The 19,995-nt window shown below is 47.2% G+C and overlaps 1 non-coding gene across 1 annotated transcript; it reads right to left on the bottom strand.

Annotated features, from left to right (window-relative positions):
- Positions 1–1,757: 1,757 nt before the first annotated feature.
- Positions 1,758–1,830, bottom strand: TRNAW-CCA (transfer RNA tryptophan (anticodon CCA)). Its single transcript has one exon. It is a non-coding gene; the product is annotated as a tRNA-Trp (tRNA).
- Between the last annotated feature and the right edge of the window lie 18,165 nt (positions 1,831–19,995).

Genomic DNA, 19,995 nt, shown 5'->3' with positions numbered 1-19,995 from the left:
ATTGAATGACTAAACAACAGCAACAACATGCATAGAGATGCAGATTGCAGCCAGAAAAAATACAGAATAATGAAAATAACCACTAGGAAAAGTTTGGTTAAATAAACTAGGGCCCATCCATTCTATATGAAATGGTATTATCAGTCCAATTGGCTGGAGAGTGTCATGGTTCTAAAACAAGTCCTCAAATTCTCTGACATTTGCCCTACTAAGCAGTAGAGTCCGTGGCCCGCCCCTGGGGTGTGGGGTGGTGAGTGGGCAGGGCGGTGATCCTGGCTTCCTCAAGGAAGAAAATGAGATGGAAGAGATCCTAAGTGGCTTCCAGGCTGGGATAGAAAAGGTCACACAGGGATGTGCCTGGTTGTCCAATGGTTAAGACTATGCCTTCCAATGCAGGGGGTGACGGTTCAATCCCTGGTTGGGGAGCAAAGATCTCACTTGCCCTGCAGCCAAAAACCCCCAAAACATACAAACCAAACCATAAAACACAAGCAATATTGTAACAAGTTCAGTAAAGACTTTTTAAATGGTCCACATGAAAAATATCTTTTAAAAAAAGGAAGGCCCTAAAGAGAGGCATCTTTACAAGCTCCTACTGGTCTGGGCTTCTCATTCATTCACTCTCAACTCTCAGTAAAGCTTCATTAAAGACTAGGGCCAAGGGTCCACTGTGTCGTAGAAAACTGAGGGAAGGGCCTGAGGAGCCAAGGGGGAGTTGAGGCCCTGTCCCCTAAGAGCAGGGCACTGGAAGAGGAGAATCACTGGAATGACCGAGCCCCAAGGAGGGAGCCCACCCAAGGTCATGGGCGTCAGAGGCAGCAAAGGGCAGAGGACAGAGGGGACTGGGCCTTGACCAACCATGCCCTTGGCACAGCCAGGGGAGCTCTCAGAAACAGGTCCCCTGGGTTTGTCCTGACACCAAAGGCTGGGGGTCTCAACCTGATTTTAATCTGAGCAATGAGGAGGCACGTGACCTCGTTCTACAGTCACAGGCTGCTGAGGCCCCAGACGGCTGAGGTAGTGAATCTGCGGGCAAAGCTTCCCCAGATAGCCAAGAAGTTAGCACCCTCGAAACAGCCCTGTGAGGGCAGGAGGGCCGGCCTGCCCCTCCCTCCTCCTCCCGGCCCTCCCTCTTGTCCTTTCTGTTCTCCTTTCTGTGGAAGGGCCTGCCTTCCACACTCTCCCTCTCATCTTTGGCGGGAGCCAAGCCCACGCTGTGCATTTCCCAGTGGTCCTGAAGCAGCGGGCTTCCTGCAGGCGTCCCCTCCAGGGTCCCTGTCCCCATCGCTCTCAGGGCCCACGACTCCTGGTGCCAGGTGGCTGAGCAGCATGGCCAGTGGCCACCAGCAAAGCCGCAGAGGGTGTGTGCTCTGAGAAGGCAGGTAAGGAGATTTCCTCTTATTTAAAGAAAAAATGAGGCCATGACATTCATTCATTCAACCAACAATCATGGCTAATATATGATATATATACATAGACATATACATACATATATTGTTGTTCAGTCGCTAAGTTGTGTCCAACTTTTTGCGACCCCATGGACTGCAGCACGCCAGGTTTCCCTGTCCTTCACTGTCTCCCAGAGTTTGCGCAAACTCATGTCCATGGAGTTGGTGATACCATCCAACCATCTCATCCTCTGTCGCCCCTATATATGTAAATAACTAAATATATATATTTGGCTGCACTGGGTCTTAGTTGTGGCACAAAGAATCTTTAGTTACAGCAAACTCTTAGTTGTGGCATGTGGGATCTAGTTCCCTGACCAGGGATCAAACCTGGGCCCCCTGCATTGGAAGCATGGAGTTTTAGCCACTGAACCACCAGGGAAGTCCTAAAATACTTTCTTAATATAATAAAATATCTATCCCAAAATAGCAATCAATATTAACCTTAATAGAGAAATACTGCAGTTAGAAAATATGATGGGAAAAAGATCCTCTACACATTCTAAATATATTGATATATATAATATATACATATATATGCATGTACATGTATGCATATTGGAAATGGAACTTAATAAGAAATATATAAGACCTATGATAAAAAGAGCTAACATTCATTGAGAAGCATATAGAAGACTAACAGAATCACAGAGCATTTTCTTGAGCCAGTGAATGTGTGCGCACTCAGTCACTTCAGTCGTGTCCTACTCTTTGCGACCCCGTGGACTACAGCTCTGTCTGTGGGATTTCCCAGGCAAGAATACCACAGTGGGTTGCCACATCCTCTTCCATGGGATCTTCGTGACCCCGGAATTGAACCTGCATCTCCTGCATTGGCAGGCAGATGTACCCTCAGCCACCTGGGAAACAGGGATAGCATTTATAAAGATACTCAGTCCCAATAAAAATCATAAACAAATCTTATAAAAGTTTTTTTATTTAAAAACTTTCTAAAACAATAAACACATGGGAAAAAAATGAGATAATTCTGAAAAAGGAAAGCAGGGAGACAGAATTGATCCAGCAAAGTGTCAATATCCCCTGCAAAGCTTCAATATTTAATACAGTGTACCACAGCGGCAAGAAATGACAAACCCATGGGAAGTTCTGAAATGGCTGAGTGTACATACAAGTGACCAAAGTAAAACTATGATTTTCTATTAAACTTCAGTGGGATGTGGAAGCCAGAAAACTCCCCAAATGACATGCAGCTTTATGTCTCCAAGTGATGGAAACACGAAACTGACCACTGTTTTAGGGCTGCTTGTTTGTTTCCTTCTGGTATGGCTTCTTGAATGATCCCTCAGTAAAGCAAGAACCACGTCAGTGTTGGAAGGTGGAATTAAAAAAAAAAAAAATCCAACAAGCTGCTCATCAAACATCCCCTAGCTCTGTGGCCCCTCTGCCAGGGTCCTTGCTGCTGTGGGATCATGTGAACAACTCTGGCCAATGGGCTTCAAGAGGAAATGACATGCTATTTCCAGTCCCAGAGAAGAACTCCACCCCACAACCTGTCAGTTGTCGTGGCAACCAAGGAAAACAACTGTTTAAGATAGTGTCCTTGCAAATCAGGGTGCTTCCACCTACTTCTGTCCTGCATGGGGGAAGGTCCCCCACCAACCTTTACTGGACATGCAGTGTGATTAAAAAACCAAACTTTGTCACGATAAGCCACTAAAATACTGGGATTCATCAGTTACTGTAGGATGACCCAGCATCTCCTGGAGGGAGAAGGAGATGTCAGCATTTCAAAGCGGTGGTTCTCACATTAGAATTCTCTAATTCTACACATCAGAATAATCTGGGGGGACCTCCCTAGTGGCACAGTGGTTAAGACTTTGCCTTCCAAGGAAGCGGGTGGGTGTTCAATCCCTGGTCAGGAAGCTAAGATGCTGCATGCCTAGAGGGCAAAAAAACAAAACATACCACAGAAGCAATATTGTAACAAATTCAATAAAGACTTTAAAAATGATCCATAGCAAAGAAACAAAAAACATCTTAAAAAATAAAAATAACAAAAATCACCTGGGAACTCTGGAGAAATGTGAGCTCCCAGGGCCCTCTGAGAGCCTCTGACTGTATTGCTCTGCACAGCAACTCACAGGCAACCATAGTTTGCAAAGCTCCCCAGGGGAGTGTATGGCGCAGCCCCAGTGGAAAACCACTGCTTTCAGTGAAGCAGCCGAGCATTCTGTAAGAGAAGACTGCAGGTGGTTTCATGGTTGGGTCAGCATCTGCTCTGCACACATGGTTCTTCCCATGAGCCTGTTTTTGGCCATGGATTTCTACTGCCCTGAGCTTGCATGCAGTTGCCAATTCTTGAGAAGCTGTGTGTGTGTGTGTCTGTGAAGATTGGATATCAGGAGTTCTGAAGCTGAAATGCAGTGGCAAACAGCACCTTTGCTCTCTGTTAGAGGCACCTCTATAAATAGGCAAGTAAGGCCTGATGTGGGGAAATTCAAGCTGGAGTATCCAGTCGAGCATTCTGCATAGAAAACTATACAGAACTAAGACCCTTACAAGGTGTGGAAGTGTGGGGACCCTGCACTGCTGTGTTCTGATGTCATCTGCCTATTGGGGTCAGGAGAGGTGTTGAGAGAAGCTGAGACTAGGTGGGGTTTCTGCTGCAGGGAGTGAAAATTGCTCTCTCTTTTTTTATATATAGTGTATCTCCATATACTTTTATTTGCTTCTGGAAAAATGCTGTTCACAAAGAACTTTTAAAAATCAGCTCAGTTCAGTCGCTCAGTCATGTCCGACTCTTTGCGACCCCATGAATAGCAGTATGCCAGGCCTCCCTGTCCATCACCATCTCCCGGAGTTAACTCAAACTCATATCCATCGAGTCGGTGATGCCATCCAGCCATCTCATCCTCTGTCATCCCCTTCTCCTCCTGCCCCCAATCCCTCCCAGCATCAGAGTTTTTTCCAATGAGTCAACTCTTCGCATGAGGTGGCCAAAGTACTGGAGTTTCAGCTTTAGCATCATTCCTTCCAAAGAACACCCAGGGCTGATCTCCTTCAGAATGGACTGGTTGGATCTCCTTTGCAGTCCAAGGGACTCTCAAGAGTCTTCTCCAACACCACAGTTCAAAAGCATCAATTCTTCCATGCCCAGGTTTCTTTACAGTCCAACTCTCACATCCATACATGACCACTGGAAAAACCATAGCCTTGACTAGATGGACCTTTGTTGGCAAAGTGATGTCTCTGCTTTTCAACATGCTATCTAGGTTGGTCATAACTTTTCTTCCAAGGAGTAAGCATCTTTTAATTTCATGGCTGCAGCCAAAGATGCAGAAGCTCTATACAATCAACAAAAACAAGACCAGGAGCTGACTGTGGCTCAGATTATGAACTCCTGATTGCCAAATTCAGACTTAAATTGAATTTTAATATATGGAAGATACTAAATTTAGCCCAAAAAGATACAAATTAGGCATATAATTGGGACTGAATTTTTTTTAACATAACGCAGAAAGAGGAAAAGAAACATGCTAACCCACTGACAACAGATATTCCTAGATGGTAAGATTCTTTTGTTCTTTCTTCCTTTCTTTTTATTTTAAATTAACTTTTATTGGAGTGTAGTTGATTTACAATGTTGGGTTAATTTCTGCTGCACAGCAAAGTGAATCAGCTGTATGCATATCCCCTCTGTTTTGGATTTCCTTCCCTTTTAGGTCACCGCAGAGCACTGAGTAGAGTTCCCTGTGTCTACAGTAGTTCTCATTAATTATCGTTTTACACACAGTAGTGTATATACGTCCATCCCAGTCTCCCAATTCATTCCACCTCCTGGGAGTGAACACTTCTGCTGTCATCAGCCTGGGACCAGGTTCCTGGGAGTGCAGGCAGGCCCATAGCCCTCTCAGAGAGACCTAAGGGGGCCCCACTGCATGAGGCAGGCTGAGAGATGGGTGGTGGTGGTGGGGGGGCTGTTTTATGAAATCCCAGCTCTCTGTAAGTGTAACTTGATCCCGAATGTCTAGTAAAGTTTCATCAGAAGGTCTAGATGGATTCCCGCACCATCTGGGAAATTAGGGGTGCATATTATCATAAACATGGAGAAGGCAATGGCACCCCCACTCCAATACTCTTGCCTGGAAAATCCTGTGGGTGGAGGAGCTTGGTGGGCTGCAGTCCATGGGGTCGCTAAGAGTCGTATTTGACTGAGTGACTTCACTTTCACTTTTCACTTTCATGCATCGGAGAAGGAAATGGCAACCCATTCCAGTGTTCTTGCCTGGAGAATCCCAGGGAAGGGGGAGCCTGGTGGGCTGCCATCTATGGGGTCGCACAAAGTCGGACACAGCTGAAGTGTCTTAGCAGCAGCAGCATCATAAACACGCCTCCTCTCCTGCTCCCCACACTCCACAGCCTTGAAGCCTATGTTCTTCATAATCTCTCCCGGTCTCCCCAGCCACGCTGCCCCCTAGATCTGCAAACACGTAGCCCGCACCTGCCACCCTCCCATCCTGGGCCAGGGATCCAAGTGGCGACTTCTGCTGGTCACCCTTGGTGATGGCCACCTGACACGTGCTGTGATTCCAAGAACATGCTGGTGCCGGCCAGACTCACCAGGCCCACTCGTGTAAGCTCCGTCTAGGGCTGATTCCACACTGCAAAGGCAGAGTTCAGTTGCAACAGAGATTCTACAACCCACAAAGCCTAAAATAGTTACCATCCAGCCCTTTGCAGAAAAAGTATGTTGACCCCAAGTAGAGACAAAGCATGCTCAAATTTGTTTTTTCTCCCAGAATGATTAAATTGCCATTAAACTTATAAATAGAGTATATGTTTCTATTCACAAAAAGAAATGCAAACAGAGTCACCTGAAATTTAAAAATAAGGGACTGGAAATATCTAGTTATTGTGGGAGTCAAACGGACTAACTTCAGGGGTTCCATATCTAGTTAGGGCTTTCCTGGTGGCTCAAATGGTAAAGAATCTGCCTGCAATGCAGGAGCCCTGGGTTTAATCCATGGATCAGGAAGATTCCCTGGAACAGGAAATGGCAACCAACTCCAGCATTCTTGCCGGGAGAATCCCGTGGACAGAGGAGCCTGGTAGACTAAAGAGCCGCAAGAGTCGGACATGACTGAGCAACTGACACTTTCACTTTTTCACACCTAGTTAACTCAACCTGGGTTGGAAAACTTACTTTAACTCTCTTCCTAGAGCCAGAGCCATCTCGGACTGTGTTTCTCTGATGCCCAGTCTTCAAGGCTACAGGGACTCTGTCCTAGGGATGCTAGAACTCCACCAGCCGATGGCAGGAGGACACTGATAAGGGGGGTTGCTCGGAGCCCTCCCAGGTGGGCTCTGTGACATCACACCACAGGCTTCCCTCCCCAGGCTCAGGGTGGGAAAGATGGAGAAAGATCCACAGCTTTGCCTTCTCCATCTGCCCCAGGTTCCCGCCTTCCAATCAGGGTACCGTTGCCAGGGAGACTCAGTCCCTCATCTCCCAGCTCCCGGAGGTCAGGGCCCCTGTCCTAATGAAGAGCAAATTAACATCAAACACACTGGTTTAGCCCGCCGCTGCTTTTCATAATCACTGCCCATTCTCAGCAGCAGCTTCAAAGCGGCCTCTCCCTTCAGAACATATTACTCGAAGAAAGCTATGCCCTCCCCACATCCTTAAACGATGATGAAAATGCAGATCACCTGCTCTGTCGTCACCCATTGCAGGCCCCCCTCTTGCTTCCTGCCAGAGGGAACTCTGATGCACTTGTAAACATTAGCCCTCACCTGTGTGATCAAGGGACTGGGTTAGGAATCAGGGTTCTACCATCCCCTCCCCCCCAATTCACAAACGTGTGCTGCCAACACCGTTAGGAAACCAGGGCTCGGTCCACATCTCCTCAGTGGACAGGCAGCTCAGAGCCTGGCCGTGGGAAGGGGCAGTCCCGCCTCAAAGAGGGAGGCCTCCACCCCCACTTCCCCCCAGCCCCGTGGTCTAGCGAGCCAGTAGAATCAACACAGATGTGTTTGAATTCCTTGTCCTAGTTGAAGACCGTCTCTTCCTTGATCATCACATAGGAAGGACCAAATCCCAAATGACTCAAAAGGAAGACCATGAGATTTGGGCTTTGTCTTGGCAGGTTCCCGGCATTGAAGGGTGTGTGAACTAGACTTTCAGTCTCTGTAAATTGATCTTTAACATCTATAAAGTGGCCACATCTATAAAGTAAACCCTGCTTCACCCTAAAATATCTGGAGACTTTCTCTTGCCTTTTTTAAATTTATTTTTTAAATTGAGGGAGTAGTTGCTTTACAAGGTGGTGTTAGTTTCTGCTGTGCAATGAGTAAATCAGCTATAAGTGCACACATACCTCCTCCCTCCTGGACCTCTCCCCACCCCACATCCCGCCCTCTAGGTCATCACAGAGCACCGAGCTGAGCTCCCTATGCTGTGCAGCAGCTCCCCACTAGCTCTCTGTTTTACACATGGGCCCAAACCCCGCAGCAAACATGAACTCAGGGGCACCATTTTCAAGCAGAGCCAACTCCAAGCTCATGCCCCCTGGCTGGCCCGCTCGCTCCTTCCCAAGGAGACCAGGATCAAGGTGCTTGCCCTCGGCTCCTGTCTCTCCCTCTGCCTTGTGAACAAACCCATGCCTCCTCTGGGCAGCACTGCTTGGCTTGGGGCGTTCTCCCCAGGGAATTGAGTATAAAATTATATAGTTGTAAACCTCTGTCTGGTTCTGTAAACCTCTTGCTCTAGTTAGAGCAAGACGAGTTGCTGCTGTTGTTCTTGCTTTCCAGTCACTCCGTGTATCCCAGTCTTTACAACCCCATAGACTGTAGCCCACCAGCTACAATCCAAGGGAAGGACATGGAGTGTGGAGCAAGTGAACTGGAAGCCAGGAGAAAATTCCAACGACGAAAAGGATCTTACGGTAAAGAGATTATTCCAGACTTGATTTCTTTCCTTTATTTCATAGGCTTCACAGTTGGAAATTTGCTGGAGATGCTTTTCATCCAGAATTCAGGGAGACACGTAATGCAACAACCTTACCAAGATGTTGGGGGTGATGTAGATCCTTCCAGGTGGGCTGGAAACCAGTTTGATGACTCTAACCAAAGACCAATGATGACAGGCAGATGTCATCTGAAAGGCGGTCAGAGCCACTCACCAGACTTCAGCCACGACTTGGGGAGGAGGTGGAAGGCACTGCGATGTAATCTGCAAACACCATGAAGCTGAGTGCAGTTCTGAACAAGCTGGACAGTGAAGTCAGGATCCATGAGCCTCTGACTTGGACAAGAGCACAGGCTCATAAGGGCTTCCAGGGTGGTGCTAGTGGGAAAGAACCCACCTGCCAATGCAGGAGATGTAGGATGCACAGGCTCAGTCCCTGGGTCAGGAAGATTCCCTGGAAGAGGACACAGCAACCCACTCCAGTATTCCTGCCTGGAGAATCCCATGGACAGAGAAGCCTGGTGGGCAGGCTACAGTCCACGGGGTCACAAAGAGTTGGACACGACTGAAGCGACTTAGCATGAATATACAGGCTCATATGAAGTAAACCAGGGCTCTGGACACCAGTGTTGTTGTTCATATTTATCCTGGGGACAGTGAGGAGTGACTGTGTAATAACATTTTTGAGTGCATTCAGTGGCTCCAGACCTTTCTACTGGAAGCATATGGGGAGGAAAAGAATTTGTACTCTCCAGGGGATGTAAGAGAGATATTCAGAAGAGCCCCAACCTCCCTGGAGAATATTTATATTGAAATCTGTTGTTTTAAATATTTATGCACGTTTGGAGAGCTTCCCAGGTGGCACAGTGGTAAAGAATCCACCTGCCAAAGCAGAAGATGCAAGAGAAGCAGGTTAAGTCCTTGGGTTGAGAAGATCCCCTGGAGGAGGAGCTGGCAACCCAGTCCAGTATTCTTGCCTGGGAAATCCCATGAATAGAGGAGCATGGCTGGCTTCAGTTCATGGGGTCACAAAGAGTTGGACATGATCGAGTGTGCGTGCACACACACACACGCGCACACACACACACACACACGTGTGCACGCACAATATATCCTTATTTTGGTATAAAATGTTTTCCCGGATCCTCAAATTATACTGATGCTTTAGGACTGCATAATGTTTATCCTGTGACTTTTGTAGCCCTTGACACATCCATCATGAACCCCAACACAGACACCCCCACAGCCAACACACATGTGATGTACATCCTTCCAGGTGGGCTGGAAACCAATTTGACTATTGATGACAAATACGTTCAATCATGTCTGACTCTTCACAGCCCCATGGACTATACAGTCCATGGAATTCTCCAGGCCAGAATACTGCAGTGGGTAGCATTTCCCTTCTCCACGGGATCTTCCTGACCTAGGAATTGAACCGGGGTCTCCTGCGTTGCAGGCAGATTCTTTACTGACTGAGCTATCAGGGAAGCCCAAGCAGACATCACTTGGAACCTATAATCCAGTCTTTCTATGACTGAGCACAGAGGTCTCTGAAATGAATCTCCTTGGGATCAACTCCCAGCTGCACCACTGACCAGCTAGTTATCTTGGGCAAATTGCTTGGGCTCCAACCATCACTAAATGAGTCTCTTCATCACTAAATCAATAGGTGGGAGGGGGAAGTGGGGGCAGGGACAGGCAGTTTTTGTTGAAGAGGTGGAAGGCCTTCAGGGAGGCCCTGTTCTAGACAGGAAAGCAGGGTGTCCACATGCCACTGGGTCCCTCAGGCTTTGTCTCTAAAGAGAAGCAGGATGTCCAAAAGTTTGGCGGTTTTCTGTAGTGCCCAGGAAACTGGCAGGTGCAGAAGGCTGGCTTGGGAGAGTGAGCCAGGTGAGTGGTGGTGGCTGTCACTGCCCGTGGGATTGGGAGCACGGAGAGGGCAGATGGCAGGCGGGTGTGCCCTGATGCAGGCAGGGGCAGTCTGAGGCCCTGGGGCAGCAAAGAGGCGGTGTGAACTTCTGGGCAGGTGGACTCTCAAACCAGCAACAGAGCAGAACAGGGTGCGGTCTGCGGGATGTCTGGGTCAGATACTGAGTCACCATCCCCACCCCAGGAAATGACCCCTCCCAGCAGAGTCAGCAGGAAGTTTTAGGCTGATGGGTTGGCAAGAAGGCCGGCTTGGGAGCTGGGCCAGGGCCTCAATCTCACTGCTCCTCAGCACCTGCAGCATCCTGGCTCTGAGTGAAGCCTGAGCCACCTTCAGGAACTCCCCTCCACATCAGTTCTAAAGGCCCAGCCTATGCTGACTGCAGGATGTGATTAAGACCCCAGCCAGGACTTTCCTGGCAGTCCAGTGATTAGGAATCCGCACTTTTACTGCAGACAGCACGGGTTCGATCCCCAGTCAGTCAGGGAACTAAAATTTTTGCACGCCGTGCAGTGCAGCCAAAATAAATAAATGAATAAAACAAAGCCATTCCATCTGCTGCTTTATTAAAAAACAAACAAACAAAAAACAACAACAACAACAACAATGGGACTTTCCCTGGTGGTCCAGTGGTTAAGACTCTACACTTCCAGTGCAGAGAGTGCAAATTCAATCCCTGGTTGGGGACCTAAGATCCCATATACCATGATGCATGGCCAACAAAGTAAGCGTCTCTTAATTTCATGGCTGCAGTCACCATCTGCAGTGATTTTGGAGCCCCAAAAAGATAAAGTCTGACACTGTTTCCACTGTTTCCCCATCTATTTCCCATGAAGTGATGGGACCGGATGCCATGATCTTCGTTTTCTGAATGTTGAGCTTTAAGCCAACTTTTTCGCTCTCCTCTTTCATTTTCATCAAGAGGCTTTTAGTTCCTCTTCACTTTCTGCCATAAGGGTGGTGTCATCTGCACATCTGAGGTTACTGATATTTCTCCTGGCAATCTTGATTCCAGCTTGTGCTTCTTCCAGCCCAGCATTTCTCATGATGTACTCTGCATAGAAGTTAAATAAGCATGGTGACAATATACAGCCTTGACATACTCCTTTTCCTATTTGGAACCAGTCTGTTGTTCCATGTCCAGTTCTAACTGTTGCTTCCTGACCTGCATACAGATTTCTCAAGAGGCAGGTCAGGAGGTTGGTATTCCCATCTCTTTCAGAATTTTCCACAGTTTATTGTGATCCACACAGTCAAAGGCTTTGGCATAGTCAATAAAGCAGAAATAGATGTTTTGCTGGAACTCTCTTGCTCTTTCCATGATCCAGCAGATGTTGGCAATTTGATCTCTGGTTCCTCTGCCTTTTCTAAAACCAGCTTGAACACCTGGAAGTTCATGGTTCACGTATTGCTGAAGCCTGGCTTGGAGAATTTTGAGCATTACTTTACTAGCATGTGAGTTGAGTGCAATTGTGCGGTAGTTTGAGCATTCTTTGGCATTGCCTTTCTTTGGGATTGGAATGAAACTGACCTTTTCCAGTGCCTTGGCCACTGCTGAGTTTTCCAAATTTGCTGCCATATTGAGTGCAGCACTTTCAAAGCATCATCTTTCAGGATTTGAAATAGCTCAACTGGAATTCCATCACCTCCACTAGCTTTGTTCATAACGATGCTTTCTAAGGCCCACTTGACTTCACATTCCAGGATGTCTGGCTCTAGGTGAGTGATCACACCATCGAGATTATCTTGGTTGTGAAGATCTTTTTGTACAGTTCTGTGTATTCTTGCCACCTCTTCTTAATATCTTCTGCTTCTGTTAGGTCCATACAATTTCTGTCCTTTATCGAGCCCATCTTTGCATGAAATGTTCCCTTGGTATCTCTGATTTTCTTGAAGAGATCCCTAGTCTTTCCCATTCTGCCTCCTACGCGTGGGGAAATACTAATAGCTGAGCATCTCTCAACTGCCACAGCCCTTTTTCACCACTAGGTGGCGCCTGCACCACGTGTTAGGCTGAAGTTAACAAACATCCTGGAAAATTAAAGGTGCTCCAAAGACCTACCCCTCTTGATCTGCATCTGAAGCCCGTGAGCCTAGAGACTGTGCTTTGCAACAAGAGAAAGCCCACGCACAGCAACGAAGACCCAGAGCAACCAATAAATAAATAAATAAATAAAATATATAAAAAAGAATCTGTGTAGCATCACACCCTTTATAGTTTCCAAACTGGTGAAAGCACATAGTCCTTTGATAACCTGGAGAAATTCTGGGGAGGCTCCCAGACAGCAGGGCCAGAGCTGGAACTCAAACCAGACAGGTGTCCTGACCTCAGGCCAGTGCTGGGTCAACAGCATCAGCAACGCATGTTAGGTGAGCACCTGCTTTGCCCCAGGGCTTGTCACTGTGGTCACATGGTCACATTTGTTGTTTAATCCTCTTCTCCGAGTGTTCAGCACTGTAAGAGTTACCACCCCATTTTACAGATGAGGAAACTGAGGCTCAGATGATCTGTTTAAGAGAGAAACATATAAGCCAGCTATACTCAGGGACTCCCAGTTTCTCTGGAGAAACTTGATATGAAAGGCAAAAGCAGTGGAGGTACTTCCAAACCACCTCCCACCCCCAGGCTTACACCTGTGATCCAGTCACTGCCCTGCCCCTTGGGGATGTCCCTCCACCCCTCCACACAGGCTCAGTTCTTCCTTCCCTCCCTTCTACCTGGCCATCCGCAGCCATGTGCTCTTTCTGACATCAGTCAACAGACACAGACTCCCAGAAGCTAAATTCCTAAATCAGGAAGAAAGCTACTAAGACCCCAAACCCCTTCCCAACTCACCATGCCTGCAAGGTAACCACCAAGAGTGTCCATCCTTGGGGCTAAAATTGCTGGAACGGCACACACTTTAATCTAAAGTAAGATGTCAGATAGTGGAATCCTGAAGTGAATGAGTAGCCAATCTTCCAGGGAACAAGATGAGAAGAGAAAAATGATACCAAAGTCCCTGGAAGGTCAGAGGGGTCCCTCCTGAAGGGGCATGGGTACAGAGGCTCTGCTCAGGGCCAGGCCCTGGGCTGGGTGGGGCTAGAAACGCTATGAGATGCCTCTGTTGCCCTTGGGGAAGGCAGGAGCATATAAATACTACACCAGCTGACAGGCAGTGATAGAGGCTCCTCTGTGGTCCCGTGGGGACCCAGAACAGAGGTCTTTTCCTCTCCTAGGGACTCGCGGAAGGCCGAGAGGCTGCCCGAAATTGGCCCAGGTTCAGGAAAGATTAAGTCAGGTGCCTCTGGTTTTCACGGGAAGATCATAGGGTTGTGTGTGTGTGTGTGTGTGTGTGTGTGTGTGTGTGTGGGTGTGGGTGGGTGGGTGGGTGTGTGTGTGTTCCTGGCCAGTGGGGTGAGTGGGCGGGAGTGGTAAGCCTCTTAAGTAGAATACAAAACCAAATTTGAATACAAAATATAGTATTGATTTAGAATGAGAAAAGAAATCACAACAAAGTATGATTTTTTTAAAGCTGGAAAATCTTACCAATTTCACAAAAAATCAGAACATATTTTTTTTTAAGTCTTCAGCACACAAACCTAATTTAGGCTTTTTTAGGTTTTCACCACTAAAAACCTAATTTAAATCTCTAGTTATTATTACAATAATAATTGTATATATATAATATATAATAACTAGAGGGTTAAGTGTAACATAAAATATTTTACTACATTCTATCTTTTTAGTGAAGTGTTACTTATATTACATCGTTTTGTAATTTTTGCAGTTTTTTATTTGGTCCTTTTTTAACTTTTTATTTTATATTGGAGTATAGCTGATTAACAATGTTGTGATAGTCTCAGGAACTCAGTCATACATATACATGTATCCATTTTCCCTCAAACTCCCCTCTCATCCAGGCTGCCTGCCACATAACACTGAGCAGAATTTCCTACGCTATACAGGAGGTCCTTGTTGATTATTCATTTTAAATAGAGCAGTGTGTGCATGTTTATCCCAAACTCCCTAACGATCCCTTCCCTTCATCCTTCCCCTCTGCTAACCATAAGTTCATTCTTTAAGTTTGTGAGTCTGTTTCTGTTTTGTAAATAAATAGAACATAATATTTTGTTAAAAGAGTGCCTGACATCTCTCAAATACTTTCGTCTGCATAATTTCTGATAGCCTCTGCATATGATAGAAGTGGGTAAGAGCAATTGCTTTTGCTAGAGAGAATATAAAAATAAATCAGCCTTTCCTCGGGCCTGCTGGATAAGAAGAAAAAATTTTATTGTTTTGATAATGTCACAATTTATTGTTTGCAAAGTTAAATAAATTTTTAGGATTGTTACCTATTTGAGAAAAGCTCTATCAAGGATAGTTCACATATAAACTAATATTTCAAGGCATTTCAGTTTTCTTTTGCAAAGGTTTATCTTAAATTCTCTTTAAATTGATGGCCATTTTGTTACTGATAGATATTGGTAGTACATGTTATAAAGTTCAAGTTATCTTTGTCAATGTCAGTATTTATTCCAAATCAGCAAGAAATTTTCTTTTCTAAATATGTTCATATGATTCCTCCTCTTCATTGATTAGATGATCAAACCATCCAAGAATGAACTGATTGCCTGTGTTGAAAATTTATCTCTTCCTTTTAATGAATTATATACTTTAATGCACTCCTCAATTGTTGCTGTTGTTAAGTCCCTAAGTCATGTCTGACTCTTTGCGAACCCGTGGACTGCAGTATGCCAGACCTCCCTGTCCTTCATATCTCCCTGAGTTTGCTCAAACTCATGTCCATTGAGTCAGTGTTAGTAGAATAATTTCTGTTAATTCTGTTGCTCATCTTTAGAGCTTTTGGTCTGTTTATTTTTATTTGAATATTCTCTCAGTTTCTTAATTAACTAACTGAATGATGTCAATAAAAGGATACCTTCATATATGTCCAAATTGGGAGTCTGTGATTTCTTATTTGTTTTATGGAAACATTCAAAAATGTCTTTTCAAACTATAGTTAAAATGGTATATTTGAGCCTTCTCAACTTTTTCAATAAACTTTTGCATCTTGTCTCAGTGTTTGAGTTCCTCTTCCAAATCTTAAAAAATATGTCTATTGAGGTTCACTGTCGAGCTGATGCGAAGTCACTGTGGGCTGTCACCGTGTAGGAGGCTTCCAGGAATTTCCCCCTGGCCATTGTGCCAGCCCCCTCAGCAGCCCAACTAGAGTGCAGGGCTGGGAGACCCATCCTGATGGGAATATATCAGGTGGCTCCTCTAATGCCACAGACATGAAGACTTGAAGTTAACCACTCTTTTTTTAATTTAAACTTTATGGCTGTGCTGAGCAGCATATAGGATCTTAGTTCCCTTACCAGGGATAGAACCTGCACCCCCCAGACTGAAAGCACGGAGTCTTAAACCCCCAGTGGACCACCAGGCGAATGCCCGGATAGCCGCTGTTTGACACCAGGATTTTAGAATGGTTCCCAGGGATTTCCAGTTTAGGCACTGTGAGCGACCCCCACATGGGCAGTGCTGTTCTCAAGGGCGATGGCTCCATGGAGGCGAGAACCTGTTGGCTGCACAAAGCGACACGGTGGTACCGGGGGCGGGTGCTGTACGGTCCACCTTTGGCTCTCAGATTCAGCCCTCACATCCCTGGGAGGCAGCCAGGGTGATTGCCATCACTCCTATTTTACAGTTGAGGGATCTGAGGCCCGTGGGGGCTCAGATGACTCATGTGAACAGGTTAACAAGGCCCAGACGCCATGAGTCATCCTCCCGGGTGATAAGCGCTAGGCCCAGCGCCGTCTAGACAGTCCTGTGAGCTGTCATGGGACCCCTTGCCTTGGGACTGTTGTGGGAGGTGATGGGCATCACCCACTCTCTGGGGCCACCGTTAACCATGTCCTTCCCATCCCCCACCCCCACCCCCACCCCCAGTGCTCTCCACCTTCAGGTCAGAACACTGTGCAGTCTCCATCAACAAAAATATCCTGACCCCTGGCTTTCTGCTAACGCCAGGAAGGTGTCGCCTACTAGAAACCACTGTGGTCACACAAGGAGTAAGTTCTCAGCGTTAAAGAAACGGTTGGTGGGGCTTCCCAGGTGGCTCAGTGGTAAAGAATCCACCTGCCAATGCAGGAGACCTGGGTTCCATCCCTGATCCGAGGAGATCCCACATAGCAGGAAGCAACAGAGCCCACGTGTTGCAACGACTGAGCCCATTGCTGCAACTACTGAAGCCCTCGAGCCCTCGAGCCCGTGCTCTGCTACAAGAGATGCCTACGCAGTGAGAAGCCCGTGCAACACAGCTAGAGAAAAGCCCAAGGAGCAACAAAGACCCAGAACAGCCAGTAAATAAGCAAAACTATAAAAATAAAATCTTTAAGAAAGAGAGAGAGAATTAAATGGTGGACAGCAGTCATGTACACTGAGACCATTTGGCCCACATATTCCAAGTTATCTGAGGCTTAGGGGCAAAGACACATGATTCAGCTCAAGTGGGACCCCTGGAGAAAACTCCCAGCATGACAGCTGCCCCTTCCAGGTGCTGGACTGGGAAGGAACAGGGGAGAGGGCTGGTGTGTCCTTCAGGAAATGCAATCTCCTGCTCTCTGAGCCATGAAATCAGACATGCTCAGCCCAGGAGCTTCTATCCCTGCCCCACGGGAAGGTGTAGGAAGAGGGTTATTCACAACAAATTTCCTGATAATTGAAGATTAATTTCCCTGGATCATGGAGGGGGAGTCACGCTTGGGTGATCAGCCAGGAGGGGCCTCTCCAACTTGAGGGTGGGGGGGGGTACTGAAACGATCGGGTCTGATCACAGGACAGGTAGGATCAGTGATGGCCTTGAATGAGACCATCTAATCTGGGACCCTGTGTGAAGTCCCAGTTGCCATCATTTCTAACCCATCTGAATCAAGGGAGTGTGGAATTCACCCCAAGTTGAGGGCTTCTCAAATGCTGAGAAGTGCGTGCAGGCCCACAGCAACCCCCAGCCAGAGACCAGGGATGGAAAGGAGGGGCAGTGGAGACTGATTTTCAGAAAAGGAACAGTGAACCCCTCCAAGGTGATCCCAGGAGGGGGGTCACCTCCAGCCCAGCATGATGTCCAAGGAAGCACAATCATGTGTGCCCAGCCTCAGAAGAGACAGCTGGTATCCTCAGGAACCCACGAGGCAGCTGGCTGGCAGAAGGAGGTGGGGCACTTGGGTTCAGAGAAGGGTAAAATACCAGAAGAGCCAGGCAGAGTGATGGACCCAACTGAAACGGGGAAGCTGAAAGCCAAGCCCCAGGCCATGTGAGCTGGTTCACATGGGACCTGGGGTTCTGAAGCCAGTGTGAGCCCAGGAACATCTCAGGTCTGGGGCAGCCACAGGCAGGGCAGCGGGCCAAGGGCTGTCTTGTGCTGGGTTGGCTCAGAAACGCAGCAGGCTGGAGGCAAGGAAGCTGGGGACAGACAGGTAAGGGCTGCACCCTCCCACCAACTCAGACACAATGGCCCTCCTGCACAAGGAAAGGAGGGTCTATAGGGATGGACCTGGAAAGAAATACCTCAAAACACAGTGGATGTGGGCAACTTCCACGGAGATGCTCAGCTCTGGGGCCCAGAGAGGGCAAGCAACCCACCGCAGGTCATCCAGCAGGTAAGTAGCAGAGTTAGGGTCAGAGCCCACAGCACCCTGCCCCCTGCCCTGTAATAATGTGGGGTGGGAAAGATCCCTTGGAGGAGGACATGGAAACCCGCTCCAATAATGTCTGACTCTTTGCGACCCCATGGACTGTTAGTCCACCAGGCTTCTGTGTCCATGGGGTTTCCCAGTCAAGAATACTGGAGTGGGTTGCCATTCCTTCTCCAGGGGATCTTCCTGACCCAGGATTGAAACTGTGTCTACTGCATTGCAGGCGGATTCCTTACCACTGAGCCACCGGGGCAGCCCTGCCCCTATTTTATTTAGGATTTCTTGGAACTAATTGCATGAAGGAGACTGGCTCCATCATATTATTTTTTTATATTGTCATTGTTAATTTGAACTCGCCAGATTGTGCTAGCCCAACAAACTGATTTAGGGAATGTCCTTCTTTTCTGTGCACTAGACAAGTTTGCATATATGTCTAATTATTTTTTCTTTTACCATTTGAAAAAACTTTTCCAGCCTGCTTTATTTGTGTGGGAAGATTTTTTTAAATGATTTTTAATGGGTATAGTCTCATATTTTTAATTCCTCTTAAGCAAGTTTTGGTCAATTATATTTTTATGCAAACTTTTCCTTTTTAATCTAAGTTTTCAAATTTTTAATACAAAGTTCTCCATATCATTTTATGTTTTTAATCTTATAAATTAAAAATTTTAAACATAAGATATACAGAAGAGCACTCACTCAAACCATGGTAGTTAATATCTTCTGCTAGCCCCACCCCTTCCTTCTGTCTATGAAGGCCACCTCCAGTCACTGCCCCAGAGGTCACAATGCTTACACTTTTGCTGGTTCTTTCCAGAACTCCTTCTGTGTTTAAATCAACATGTGTTGACATGTGCAGTAGATCAGTCATGGCCAAACCATTCTAAGTATCTGCTGTCTCTTAGAATAACAACAAGCACCCATGTTAAAAACAAAACATATTCTAAAGCTTCAGAGTATAACTATAACAGGGGAGCGGAGGACAAACTGGGAGTAGCATTGACATAGACATACTACACTGCATGCGAGCGTGCTAAGTCACTTCAGTCATGTCCAACTCTTTGCGAACCCACAGACTCTAGCTTGCCAGGCTCCTCTGTCCACGGGACTTTCCAGGTGAGAATACTAGAGTGGGTTGCCATTTCCTTTTCCGGGGGATCTGCTCCATGCAGGGATCGAACCCAGGTCTCCTGCATTACAGGTGAACTCTTTACCACTTGAGCCACCTGGGAAACCCCACACATACATTACCATGTGTAAAACAGCTAGCTGGTGGGAAGCTGCTGTATGGCACAGGGAGCTCAGCTCAGGGCTCTGTGATGACCTAGAGGGGTGGGATGGGGGCAGGAGGAAGGCACCCGAGGGAGGGCATATATGTATACATAGAGCTGATTTACTTTATTGTACAGCAGAAACTAACACATCGTAAAGCAACTATATTTTAATTTTAAAAAATAGAATATAAATATAGAGAAAGAGCCGCCTACCAGCAGATCGACTGTCCAGCTTCCTCCGCCCTGTGCCCCGGGGCAGTGGGCGCCTGGGACCTGCCAGGAGTGGCGGTGACTCAGCCTGACCGCTGACCCAGGGTGGGCGGGGAAGCAGGCAGGCAGGAAATGTCAGGCGCGCATCAGAGGAACACGGCTCATCGATGTGGCACCGGCACCCGCCTGCGGGGAGCTCCAAGATGTGCTCGGAATCAAGCTGACAGGTCCATTAGGGGCTGGCCCCGGCCACGTATTCTAGGCTGGCGACCCAGCCCACAGCCTGCGAGTGGGAAGACACCCCCGGGTCTGTGAGGATCCTGCAGGGCGTAAGAGGACATCATACCTACGCTGACGATCACCGTAAATATGAGCGGCTAAGTGTGGACTCCACGCCACACATTTTGAGGCAGGATTTCTTTTAACCCTCACAACCCCCATCCTGTAAGATTGCGCCCATTTAGAGATGGGAAAACTGAGGGTCAGAGGAGCGAAGGCACCAGCCTAAGGTCGAATGAAAAGGTGTCA

The sequence above is a fragment of the Ovis aries genome, chromosome 18 (genome assembly GCF_016772045.2).
Source record: "Ovis aries strain OAR_USU_Benz2616 breed Rambouillet chromosome 18, ARS-UI_Ramb_v3.0, whole genome shotgun sequence".
Classification (NCBI taxonomy): Eukaryota; Metazoa; Chordata; class Mammalia; order Artiodactyla; family Bovidae; genus Ovis; species Ovis aries.
The sequence above is the reverse complement of the archived record's forward strand: the minus strand, read 5'-3'. Positions and strand labels throughout refer to the sequence as shown.